The sequence below is a fragment of the Hyperolius riggenbachi genome, chromosome 10 (genome assembly GCF_040937935.1).
Source record: "Hyperolius riggenbachi isolate aHypRig1 chromosome 10, aHypRig1.pri, whole genome shotgun sequence".
NCBI classification, from domain to species: domain Eukaryota; kingdom Metazoa; phylum Chordata; class Amphibia; order Anura; family Hyperoliidae; genus Hyperolius; species Hyperolius riggenbachi.
Window position 1 is genome coordinate 232,296,627 of NC_090655.1, and position 13,017 is coordinate 232,309,643.

The 13,017-nt window shown below is 46.7% G+C and overlaps 1 protein-coding gene and 1 long non-coding RNA gene across 2 annotated transcripts in view; one reads left to right on the top strand and one right to left on the bottom strand.

Moving 5' to 3' along the window:
- The window catches only part of LOC137534811 (large ribosomal subunit protein eL33-like), a 243,047-nt gene that overhangs the window by 66,320 nt on the left and 163,710 nt on the right, over positions 1–13,017 (top strand). The gene's annotated exons all lie outside the window — the stretch shown is intronic.
- Positions 42–6,681, bottom strand: LOC137536432 (uncharacterized). Its single transcript, XR_011024559.1, has 3 exons — positions 6,429–6,681; positions 3,081–3,122; positions 42–688 (listed from the first exon to the last, which is right to left on the bottom strand). It is a non-coding gene; the product is annotated as an uncharacterized lncRNA (long non-coding RNA).

Genomic DNA, 13,017 nt, shown 5'->3' on the forward strand with positions numbered 1-13,017 from the left:
AATGACAGTTAAATATATCATATAGGAGACACACACAGTGATATTTGAGAAGTGAAATAAAGTTTATTGGATTTACAGAAAGTGTGTAGTAATTGTTTAAACAAAATTAGACAGGTGCATAAATTTGGGCACCACAAAAAAATGAGTGAAATCAATATTTAGTAGATCCTCCTTTTGCAGAAATTACAGCCTCTAAAAGCTTCCTGTAGGTTCCAAAGAGAGTCTGAATTCTGGTTGAATGTATTTTGGACCATTCCTCTTTACAAAACATCTGTAGTTCATTAAGGTTTGATGCCTTCCGAGCATGGATGTTTTTCTTGCAATGCTGTGTTGTTTTTCCTCCATGCAACACACCCAAATAACCCCCGTCCACAGCACCTTATTCCAAAATGAAGCTGGCTTGTCCAAATGTGCTTTAGCGGCTCTGTTGTGCTGTGGGCGGAGAAAAGGCTTCCTCTGCATCACTTTCCCATACAGCATCTCCTTGTGTAAAGTGCGCCAAATGGTTGAACGATGCACAGTGACTCCATCTGCAGCAAGATGATGTTGTAGGTCTTGGTGCTGGTCTGTGGGTTGACTCTGACTGTTCTCAACATTCGTTGCTTGTTTATCTGAGATTTTTCTTGGTCTGCCACTTCGAGCCTTAACTTGAACTGAGCCTGTGGTCTTCCATTTCCTCAATATGTTCCTGTGGAAACAGACAATTGGAAATTAGATCAGACATGTTGGAAATAATCGATCTGACAATAAATTTGACAGAAAATCTCATTGTGTGTACCTAGCATTAGATGTCACATTCACCTTTTCAGTTATCATCTCCCCCAACAACACATCATATACATTTACTGTCATGTATGACTGTGAATTGTAAACCTCCCATCCATCCTAGCACCACACTAAAAGATTCCCCCTTTTCACTTCTTTGGTCCATCACCAGTTTTTATTACCCTCATACAGTTTATCCTTTCCCACGTGCAACTATCACCCATATTCTTTCACCACCACCTCCATCTCTGCTTCCTCTAGTAATGCCCTTGATCCAACCTGCATTGTTACGAATAGGCACATATTTATCAGCACATGGGAATGTTAAAGCTATTCTGTACTAGAGTGTATGACCCCAGTTAGATATCTTATAAGACAATAGTACCCTGAGGGAGGGTTCATCTGAAGGGTGAGAAGAGCAAGGCAGTCACAAATTAGAATGCTCTTTGCTGCCTTGGGGGCCATAGACCCCATATGCCAGTAATCAGCCTGTTTTACATCAGATGTTTAAGCTTCGCCTCTTCACAGAGGATATCCTCTGTGACTAAAGTTAAAATCTTATTGCTGCATTAAAGTAAACCAGTAGTGAAAGAAGTGCCCCAAATGGACAGTTGCCTAGGTAGAGGCTTCTCCCAACTTCCTCCCCCTCGTCATTTCAGTGTTGAGACCCACACAAACCCCTCAAGACTCTAGCTTGTTCCGCCAAAGCCAAGCGGTGGCTCCGTGCTACTGCACAAGCATGAGCCATCCTGCGCCTTCACAGTGCGGCCACGCTTGTATGAGAGTGCTGCCTTGAGGTGCATGTGTCCTGGCATTGGGGGGGGGGGGGGGCACTGGAGGATCTAGAGGTTTCCCTGTACTGAGGTAATGCATCTCTTCACTGCCAATGCTTAAGAATTTCAAAAGACAACTGAAGCAAGAACAATGTGAAGGCTGACAATTTATTTCCTTTTAAAAAAATACCAGTTGCCTGGCAGCCCTGCTGGCCTATTTGGCTGCAGTCGTATCTGGATTACACCAGAAACAAGCATGCAGCTAATATTGTCACTTATCTGACACTATTGTCAGAAACATCTGATCTGCATATGCTTGTTTAGGGTCTATGGCTGAAAGTACTAGAGGCAGGGGATCAGCAGGCTAGCCAGGCAAGTGGTATTGCTTAAAAGGAAATAAATATGGCGACCTCCAAATACCTCTTGCTTTAGTTGTCGTTTAAAGGCAAAATCCGAGGTAAAAAAAAATAAAAAAGTTCTACTTACCCGGGGCTTCCTCCAGCCCCTGGCACAGCCACAGCCCCTGCTCCGCTCCCAGCTGGTGGCCCGGGGTCCCCTCCGTTGGAGATGCCGACCTTGCCGGGTTGGCATCTTCTGCTCCTGCACGATGCACATGGCCGCGCTCACGTGGTGTAGCGTTCTGCCCAGTCACAGTCCTTCTGTGTCTGTGCAGAATGCTCTAAGCCACGTGAGCGCAATAGATGCCATCCTGGCAAGGTCGGCATCTCCAAAGGACGGGACCCCGGGCCTCCGACTGGGAGCAGAGCTGCGGCGAGGTACATTCTCGGCTGCCAGGGGCTGGAGGAAGCCCCGGGTAAGTAGAACTTTTTTTCTTTCACCTCGGATATTCCCTTTAAGAGCTGCAAGGCTGTGATCTATTTACTTGCACTCTGTACAGATAAATACAAATCATCTCACAGACTCCACAGATAACTCGTTCAGCTGGGCTGCTTCTGAGCGCCCATAATACAGAGTTCTTCATCCATGGATCTGTTGGAATACATGTCCCAGTATATCATACTGGCCTTTCTCTAAGACTTACATCTCGGCACACACTTGTCTCTGTAGTATGTAGAACTACAAGTCCCATCACTTCCTGCTGTTGGCTGGGAAGGTTGTGTAGAGGTAAAACCCTAATAGGCCCATTGTTAGCTCTGTCCAAAAGACAACTGGTTGCCTGGAGAACAAGTGTAACAGGTAACCTAGACCTGTGCCTTTGCCTGTGCCCAGTCTCAGCCGGATTGCATCTACTGCTTTGGAAAATGTCCTTGCAAACAAAAAGACGGCACGCTACTGGCTGCAAATAAATTTGCTGTATTAGGAGCAGGTATAAACACTACATGTTACGGATATTACATCCTACTTCAGGTGTTAAACAGCAAATACAAATACATACACAATTTTAAATGCTCAGGAAGTGGCCACCACACCTTAAGTGGGCGGCTCCACCTCCTCCCACTTAACCCATTGTCCATTAAAAACACATCATAAGGTCATATGGCACTCCATGCAGACTACCAACTAAAAAAGCAAAAAACTGACCGTTATCCAGGCACTTCCACCAATGGACTGCCACTGTTCCACCTATAAAAAACATGCGATCGGCAACATGTCAATACTGGAAACATATACAAACGTACAAAATATTTAAATACACAATATTGCACTTAACAGTTTTTAGCAGCATCACAGAAAACATTTGAGAGGCAACCTCTCATTCATGCCTCTAGGGGCAACTACGTCCAACCTATGAATCCACCTCGATTCCTTCTGTTTTAATATTTTCTCTAGGCTTCCACCTCTATTAGGGGGACTCAATGATTTCAAATATGCACCACCTCAGCTGCACCGCACCATGACCCATGGCGCCAAAGTGCCTCGCAACTGAGGTGTCGTAGTTTTTTCTTTCACTCTCGGCGTACTTACTGATGGCCCTTTTATGCTCTTGTATCCTGGTCCTCACTGGCCTGGTGGTTTCGCCCACATACATGAGCCCACATGGGCATTTGAGCCCATAAATGGCCCATGGTGTGGAGCAATAATGTCTCCCTTTAATGGCAATTTTATGCCCTGTGTGGGGGTGCCCAATAAACTCTCCCTTTATAATACCATTACAAATATTACAGTTCAGGCATGGATGCGTCCCTGCCTTACCTGTACTGGGTTCTGCAGTTTGTGGGGCCGTATCAGTGTGTCTCACACTGTCTTGAATGGTCCTACCTATTCTAATCAAAAAAATGGGTTCATCTTTGAACAGTGGACCCAGATCCTTATCTGTACTCAACAGAGGCCAGAACCTGTGTATAGAGTTTTTGATTAGTGTAGTGTTTTTTCCTAGACTCGTGACAAATGGTACCCCTTTGGAACCTCTATTTTTTGTGGGTTTGTGTAACAACGTCGACCTATCAATGGCCAACAGCTCTTGTCTAACTCTTTCTATTTTGCTTATTTCTGCACAAATTAGGAGCTCAGTGCCTGACTAGCTTTCCAATAGTCCTCGTCATTGGTACAGATGCACCTGGCCCTAAGGAATTGCCCCCTCAGTATAGCTTTAACGACGTGGCCATGATGGTGGCTATCGTGTCGCAACAAATTGTTGTGATCAGTGGGCTTACAATACAATTTGGAACAAACCGCCCTTCCGATGCCTTGATAGAGACATCAAGGAAATGCACGCTTTCACTCGATGCCTCTAAAGTGAATTTAATGGTGAAATGTACTCGGTTCGCTTCACTTACCATCTCAAGGAGCAACTCCCTAGGGCCTTTCCATAGCAACAAAATGTCATCGACAAACCTAAAATACTGGAAAATGTGTCCCTTATACAATGGATTATTCAGAAACATAGAGCGCTCTAAGGATTCAACAAATATGTTCGCAATGGACGGGGCTGCAGGTGACCCCATGCTCGCCCCCTGGCGTTGTAAATATGTGTCTCCATTAAACCTGAAGTAGTTGGATTTAAGCGTCAATTCCAAAATATCAAGTAAAAAATATACTAGCCCATTGGACAGGTTAGTCTCCAATAACCTGTCTTCAATCACAGCTATAGCCTCATCCCGTGGAATCGCTGTGAAGAGGCTCTGAATGTCCTCTGCTAGCAACAATAGGGCGTCCAGGGGGATTATGCAGCTATTTATGTACTTTAGGCAGTAAATACAGTAAAGGCACAACTGGGTGTTCGATCTTTAATCCCCTTGCAATGTTGGAATCGATAACCCCATCTTCCACCGCAGATGTTAGCAGTATGTTTACTTTTTCTTTAATAGCTGTTGTAGGGTCATCCTCACATTTAACATAATGCAATTCATTTTGCACCTGTCAGAACCCTTCTTGCAGATAATCCTGCATGTCCTGAACAACAGTGCTCCCCCCCCCCTTATTCGCTTATGTGATGATAATATTGGGGTTATCACTGAGTCTCTTAAAGGCCTGTTTCTGTGCAAAGGTGAGATTTGAATGTGCATATTTGCTGCTGTCACACTTTTGCTTAATATCAAGTTTGACCACTTTTTCAAACAGGTCTATAGCTGGGAATTGTTCGTTAGGAGACCAGTTCGACCTCTGTAAATAGCATGACAATCTCAGTGGCGTAGCTATGGAGCTCAGGGCCCCGGTGCGAGTTTTACATTGGGCCCCCCCAAGCACTCTATACGTAACACTTGATACGGCGCAACAAAACCTTCCAAGGTCATCTACAGTTTTAGAGGTGCAAGAAGGGGATGGGGAACAGTGTGTTAATGATTACTAACGTTCAAAGCATCTATAGAAGTGATTATTACCACCACAGGACCAATAAACAGCTTATACTTTGGTTTAGGAAAGGCCCCATGGGGCCCCTCTGCCTCCAGGGCCCCGATGCGGTTGCTACCTCTGCAACCCCTATTGCTACGCCCCTGGACAATCTATTATCAGACAAATTCTCATGTGCTGTATCTTTAAAATGTGCCCTTAATCTGAGTCTCCTAGTAAATTTAAACAGCTCTACCTCCCAATCAAACATGGAATCGCTGTGTGTGGGCACAAATCCTAGACCTTTTTCTAACACAGACAACTCCGCTGGGTCAAGCGTGTGGGTAGAAATATTAATGATGTTGCTCACCTTGCTTAAGTCCTCTTTCTCAAATCGTATGTGTTCCTCTGTGGCTGTTGATATCTCTTGCCGGGGCCTGAGCTGCCGTTGTCTTGTCCTGCACCGCCTAACGCAGGCCCTGTCCCAGCATATCATACTGGCCTTTCTCTAAGACTTACATCTCGGCACACACCTGTCTCTCTGGTATGTAGAACTACAAGTCCCATCACTTCCTGCTGTTGGCTGGGAAGGCTGCATAGAGGTAAACGCCCAACAGGCCTATTGCTAGCTCTGTGTTGGATGTGTAGCACTACAAGCTCTGCTAGAAACTTTCTTGAATGTGTAGATGATTAAACCCAGACTCCCTGCATGCCCTCTAGTCACTCCTCACACATCTGTGGAATTACAACTCCCAGCATGTCCAACTGACATCTCTGTGTGCACTACTACCTAGGTTCTCAACATGCGGTACGCGTACCCCAGGGGGTACTTCTGATGGGTCCAGGGGGTACTCGGGCTTGATATACTTAACCAAGAATAACAAATTTAGAGACTTAGAAAATTATAATTCGTATTTAAACAACATCAAATTAGTATTTTAGCTAATTAAAAGCAATAATAAATGCTTGCACATTGTTTAGAACCAATTATCATGTACTACGATTAAATATATATTTGTCAAGGGGTACTTGTGATCATGTTTACTATGCTAGGGGGTACTTGGTGAGTACAGGGTTTTAAAAGGGGTACACACTTATAAAATGTTGAGAAACACTGCACTACTAGTCCCAGCAACTGGAATCACCAAATAGCATTACCTTCGCTGCTGGTGCCTGGCCTCTGGCGTGCAGGAGGAGGTGGAGCTACTGACAGGAAGTTGTGACACTGGGACTGGAGATGAAGTGATAGGAAGTGGAGAGGAGACATAGCTTGGACTGGCACTGGCAGCAGAGCTGGTATGTAACAGGCCACAGAGGCAAGAGCCAAGAGAGGCCAGGCAGCTGCTCAGGGCAAGGGTGGCTGAAGCTCTGGCACTTGCTGAAAGCCAGAGCATTTCCTGTAAAACCTGTGGCCAGTGCCATCCTCAAACTGAGGGAATGAAAGAGGGGTGGCGGCCTCTGCTGACGGAGCAGAGTCCATACAAGTGGTTCAATGCGCAACAAAGGGCAGAGCCACCTGGTGGTGACTGGTGATACAGCATGTGAAGGCAGGAAAATGCTGCCAGCGTGGGGGAATAAGAGCTGAGCATGAGGTGTAATAAATGCTTTGATTTTTATTATTAGTATTTAGTATTTATATAGCACCAACATCTTCAGTGCTGTGCGGAGTATCTATACCACTTGAAGACCGTTGGCTTACACCCCCCTAGTGACCAGGCTATTTTTTACAATTCAGGCCACTGCAGATGTAAGGGCTTGCTGCATGGCGTACAACTCAGCACACAAGTGATTCCCCCCCCCCTTTTCTGCCCACCAACAGAGATTTCTGTTGGTGGGCTCTCCTCTGATCTCTCCCGCAATGTTTGTGTTTTTTTTTTATTTGCTGTTAAAGTTTTTTTTTTTTTAATTTGTCTGTTTATTAATATTTTCTTTTTACACCCTCCCTCCCCCTGCCAGCCAATGACAGCGATCGGCTAACATAGGCATCAGCCTATGTGCCTTGTGCCTCCCCAGGGCACAGCCGAGCGACATGGCTGTCCCCAATACAGCACTGCTATAGATCACATTGCTGTACAACGCCTGTCAGCGTGACACTGTTAGGTAGTTAAAGGAGTCATCAGGCAAAAATATGGGTCCCCTGCTCTACTTACCCTGGGCTTCCTCCAGGCCCTTGCAGATGACACATCCCATGCCACAGCTCAGTTTTTGGCCCAGGGACCTCGCCGGTGCAGAGGGTGACCTCGAGGTCGTCTCTACAGCACCTGCGCGAGTGCCGCTGTCAATCAAGCCCACGTTGTCCGCGGTGTAGTGTGCAGGCTCAGAACTACTGAGGTGAGTGCTTCCATTAGTCCTGTTTTATGCCTATAGTAAGGGCCCTTTCACAATGGTGCAGTGCGGCATTTTTACTGCACCCCACTGCAGGGTAATATTAGTCTATGGGGCCTTTCATACCGACGTGGTGTGGTGTGATGCGATGGAAGTGATGTTTTCGCTGCATCCCTGAAGCAAGGGCTAACCTATGTTACCGTGCGGCTGAGTGGCGGACAAGAACTCATGTAAGTCAACGGCGACGCGTGTTTGTTGAAATGCCCGCCGGAAGTTTTATGCATTGCTCATTTGCGGATGTGTATTTTAGCTATACGCTTCTGTACACATGATCGCTTTTACCACAGGAAGTGAGCATTACTTACTACATTACGTACTAAGGTGGTAATCCCTGAAGACCTGTTTTACCGCTACCGCCAATCCGCAGTGTGAAACCAGCCTAAAGCCTCCTCAGACCATTCATATGGGGTTGCTTCTCATCCAAGGGAGTGGGCTCACTCAGTGTTGCCTAAGAACACAGCCTTGAATAAAAAAATGGTACCAAAATGTCCTCCAACAGTAACTTCCTTCAACCATCCAAGGACAATTTGATGAAGAACAATGCTTTTCCCGCATGATGGAGCACCGTGCCTTGAGGCCAAAGTGATGGCTAAGTGGCTCAGGGAACAAAACCGAGAAATTTTAGGTCCATGGCCAGGAAACTCCCCAGGCCTTAATCCAATCGAGAACTTGTGGTCAGTCCTCAAGAGGCAGATGTGACAACGCCCACCAATCCCGTCTTACTATGCCCAGTGCTATTCAGGTCTCATCCACTACAGGCTTCTGAAAGTGAATACACTGTGAGCAAAGTAAATGCTTAAGATTGGATGTGTGGGTGTGCCCACATATGATACAACCTCAAATGAATGTACAGTTGGTAAAAATTATCGATTTCACGCTGGAAATCCAGTATTTTGATGCCACCGCTCCTAAAAGGAAGAAAATGGTTATTTGCAACCTAACTAGCAAATCAACAATTTATAAAGATAAACAATGTAGTATTGTGTCTCTTCTGAGGACAGAACTTGATGTAATGAAGCAGCACATTTTGTAAATAAAAACCTGTATTTGTGCAACAATGAGGGCACGCTGGAACTAGGATCCTTCCACACCTGTGCTGCTGATCACCCTGGACAACGGACACCGCACTGCTGGCCACAGCCCGGTGATAGTTGCTGCACTGAGAAGGCGGGATAGAATAGAATCACTTTATTCGCCAAGAGTGCTGTTTGGCATACTCTGAAGTCTGAACTTGTTGTGGTACACATAAATGGCAGTACAATACAGTAACAAAAAGAACAGATGTGACATTGTCAGTATGATATAAGACAGTCGTGGCATTGTCGGTATGTGAAAATGTCCTTACTATCATTACATGTGCCTTTGGAGTTTTTTTCTTGTAAGTTTTTACTTTGTGAAATAAATGACCACCTATGGTAACACACTATGGAGCATCAGGGGCATTGCTAGGATCCTAAGAGATCCGGGGCACTTTTGAGCACTCCAGCTGAAAAATGGGTGTGGCCATACACCAAAATGTAAGTGTGTGGTCATTGGTGGAGCCAAAATTACATGAACTTAATAGTGGTCCGAGTAGGCCTGCTCTGCAAAATGTTGGATGAAGCCCCCCATTTCCAATAAAGGAAATCTGTAATTGAAAAAACCTCCCCTGGGGGGTACTCACCTCGGGTGGGGTAAGCCTTTGGATCCTATTGAGGCTTCCCCCGTCCTCCTCGGTCCCACGGCGGCGGCAAAAATCCTCCTGGAGCGGCGGCAATGTAAATATTTACCTTCTTGGCTCCAGCGCAGGCGCAGGATCCGCTCTTCCCACGGAGATAGGCAAAAATAGCCGATCTCCGTCGGGCCGCTCTACTGCGCAGACGTAAGTCGCGCTCACCTACGCAGTAGAGCGGACCCGACTGGGATCGGCTATTTCCGCCTATCTCCGTCAGAAGAGCCGCAACAGCGCCCCTGCTGGAGCCAGAAAAGGTAAATATTGCACGGGCCGACAAATTGTCGCCTGTGCGTTCCGTAGGCTGCAGCGAGATCGCCGTGGGACACAGGACGGGGGAAGCCTCATTAGGGTCCAGAGGCTTCCCCCTACTGAGGTGAGTACCCCCCAGGGGAACTTATTTTCAGTACAGGTTTTCTTTAATAATAATTATAAAAATGCAGCATATCACTTAAACATAACTAGGCAGAGTTACCTGGCTTCTGTGCTGGCTGGTCTGACTTTCTGCTGGGCGAGCTGGTCTGCTGCCAGTCCCCCCATAGCATTCCCTGACCTTTTAATGGGCCCCCTCTCATGCTCCCACGGACCTTCCATTGAGGCACCACAACTTCCCAGCATGCCCCCAAAGAATAAACACCGCTCCCTGCATCCCCCCATAAAGGCATCATAGCACCTAGTATGAAATCACAGTGCCCAATATGCCCACATAGAGGCACCATAGCACCCAGCATACCCCCCAATTGCAGTGTGCTGTGGTGCCATGGTATCATGTTGGGTATGATGCCTCTATGGGGCACACTGGGTGCTGTAATGCCATGCGGAGTGCTATAGTGCCATGCTGGGTGCTGTGGTACCTCTCAGGGACAAGCTGGGTGTTGTGTTGCCTCTGCCTGGGGGACATCCGGGGCACCCCAGAGTAGATAAGCGGCATGTGCCACTGATCTTTGGGGCTAAATGTGCCAGTAATCCTCCTCCTATGTCCACGCTGGCAAGGCAGGACGCTCTAGCAATCTGATGGTGATGTCGGAGATGTGGACTTTCCTTAGTCCAATGCCCCACCTCAGCCCTTCCGGATCCACCCTCCACGAACGCCTCAACTGGCAGGTAGCCGACTACCTGGCCTTAAGTGTGGATATAGATACTCTGAGCAGCAATGAACCACTGGACTACTGGGTGTGCAGGCTTGACTTGTGGCCAGAGCTGTCCCAATTTGCCATCCAACTTCTGGCTTGCCCCGCCTCAAGCGTCCTGTCAGAAAGGACCTTCAGCGCATGAGGAGGCATTGTCACCAACGAGAAGTTGCCTAGGTAAAAAAAAAAGTGTTCAGTACCTCACCTTTATTAAAATGAATGAGGCATGGATCCCGGAGGGCTACTGCCTGCCTGAAGACTAAGTCAGTCCCCACACAGCATCTCTGCCTGCAGGCCGCTTGCCTTCTCCGCCACCACCAACAGGGTTCAGGACTCCAGGTAGATTCCTGAATTTTTAAGGCCGCTGTTAACAGCGGCTGCTACCAAAAAGAATAATACTTTTTCTGATGTGTACATGCCTAATTTTTCTGGCTGCAACAATAAAACAAAAGGCATGTACAGTGGGTTGCAAAAGTATTTGGCCCCCTTGAAGGTTTCCACATTTTGTCACATTACTGCCACAAACATGAATCAATTTTATTGCAATTCCACATGAAAGACCAACAAAAAGTGGTGTACACGTGAGAAGTGGAACGAAAATCATACAGTCAAGAGGCCCATGGTTACTCTGGACGAGCTGCAGAGATCTACAGCTCAGGTGGGGGAATCTGTCCATATGAAAACTATTAGTCGTGCACTGCACAAAGTTGGCCTTTATGGAAGAGTGGCAAGAAGAAAGCCATTGTTAACAGAAAGCATAAGAAGTCCCGTTTGCAGTTTGCCACAAGGCATGTGGGGGACACAGCAACCATGTGGAAGAAAGTGCTCTGGTCAGATGAGACCAAAATGGAACTTTTTAGCCAAAATGCAATGTGTGGCGGAAAACTAACACTGCACATCACTCTGAACACACCATCCCCACTGTCAAATATGGTGGTGGCAGCATCATGCTCTGGTGGTGCTTCTCTTCAGTAGGGACAGGAAAGCTGGTCAGAGTTGATGGGAAGATGGACGGAGCCAAATACAGGGCAAACTTGTAAGAAAACCTCTTGGAGACTGCAAAAGACTTGAGACTGGGGCAGAGGTTCACCTTCCAGCAGGACAATGACCCTAAACATAAAGCCAGGGCAACAATGGAATGGTTTAAAACAAAACATATCTATGTGTTAGAATGGCCCAGTCAAAGTCCAGACCTAAATCCAATCGAGAATCTGTGGCAAGATTTGAAAACTGCTGTTCACAAACGCTGTCCATTTAATCTGACTGAGCTGGAGCTGTTTTGCAAAGAAGAATGAATGTATCCAGAATAAAGCATTATATATATTTTTCATGGATCTGTGAGGCCTCTGTGAACTTTTTTTTGGAAATGTGTTGTTTAGGCTTGGTGCTTAAGTTTTGAGGCCCATGGTGAGCTGGCTATTTGGGAGAGCTTAATGCTCCCTAGGATATTTTGCCAACTTGGATCCATTTTTGACTACTGCTTTCTAATAATTGTTGAGTCTTGCAAAGAAGAATGGGCAAGCATTTCAGTCTCTAGATGTGCAAAGCTGGTAGAGACATACCCTAAAAGACTGGCAGCTGTAATTGCAGCAAAAGGTGGTTCTACAAAGTATTGACTCAGGGGGCCGAATAATTACGCACACCCCACTTTGCAGTTATTTATTTGTAAAAAAATGTTTGGAATGATGTATGATTTTCGATCCACTTTTCACATGTACACCACTTTGTATTGGTCTTTCACGTGGAATTCCAATAAAATTGATGCATGTTTGTGGCAGTAATGTGACAAAATGTGGAAAACTTCAAGGGGGCCGAATACTTTTGCAACCCACTGTACATGTGTCAATTCCCCTTCGTTATCGTTACCTTGCCATGGTGGCTTGCGTATCACAATGAAGCAATGACCTATACGAGTGTGTTGGGGGCAGAGGAGTTTCTAGGTTCTCGGGAGATCCAGGGCACCCCTGGGCACCAAGATTGTGCAGCGCGGCGTGGCAAAAAATGAGCGTGATCATGCCGCAGAAAGTGGGCGTGGTCATAGGTGGGGCCATGTAAATTAGCATAGCAATGGTGTAACAAATGTATTCAATAGGCACTATTTCACATGAATAAGCCCCTCATCTGGCTTCTGTCTTGTTTTCGGCCGGCCAGACTGAGTGCTGTACTCGGCTGGCGGTTATGCTAGGCTTGCTGGTGGTGATGCAGGGCTTCCTGGCTGGTGGCGATGCTTTGCCTTGCTGGGTGCTGGGCCTGGGGATTTTCTGGGGGTTTCAATGGGGTAAGGGCAGTTTTGGGTGCTTTTCTGGGCGGGGGGCTTTACTAGGCTTTGCCGAGCTGGAAGCTTTGCTTAGCTGTGCACTTTGCTGGGCTGGGGCCCGGAGGCTTTGCTAGGCTGAAGGGTTTGCTTTGCTGGTCTGGAGCCCCGGGCCTTTGCTTTGCGTTGCTGGGCTCTGCTTTTCTGGGGCCCAGGGGCTTTACTTTGCTGGGGGCTTTGCTTTAGCATAGGTAGCTAGGTATAGAT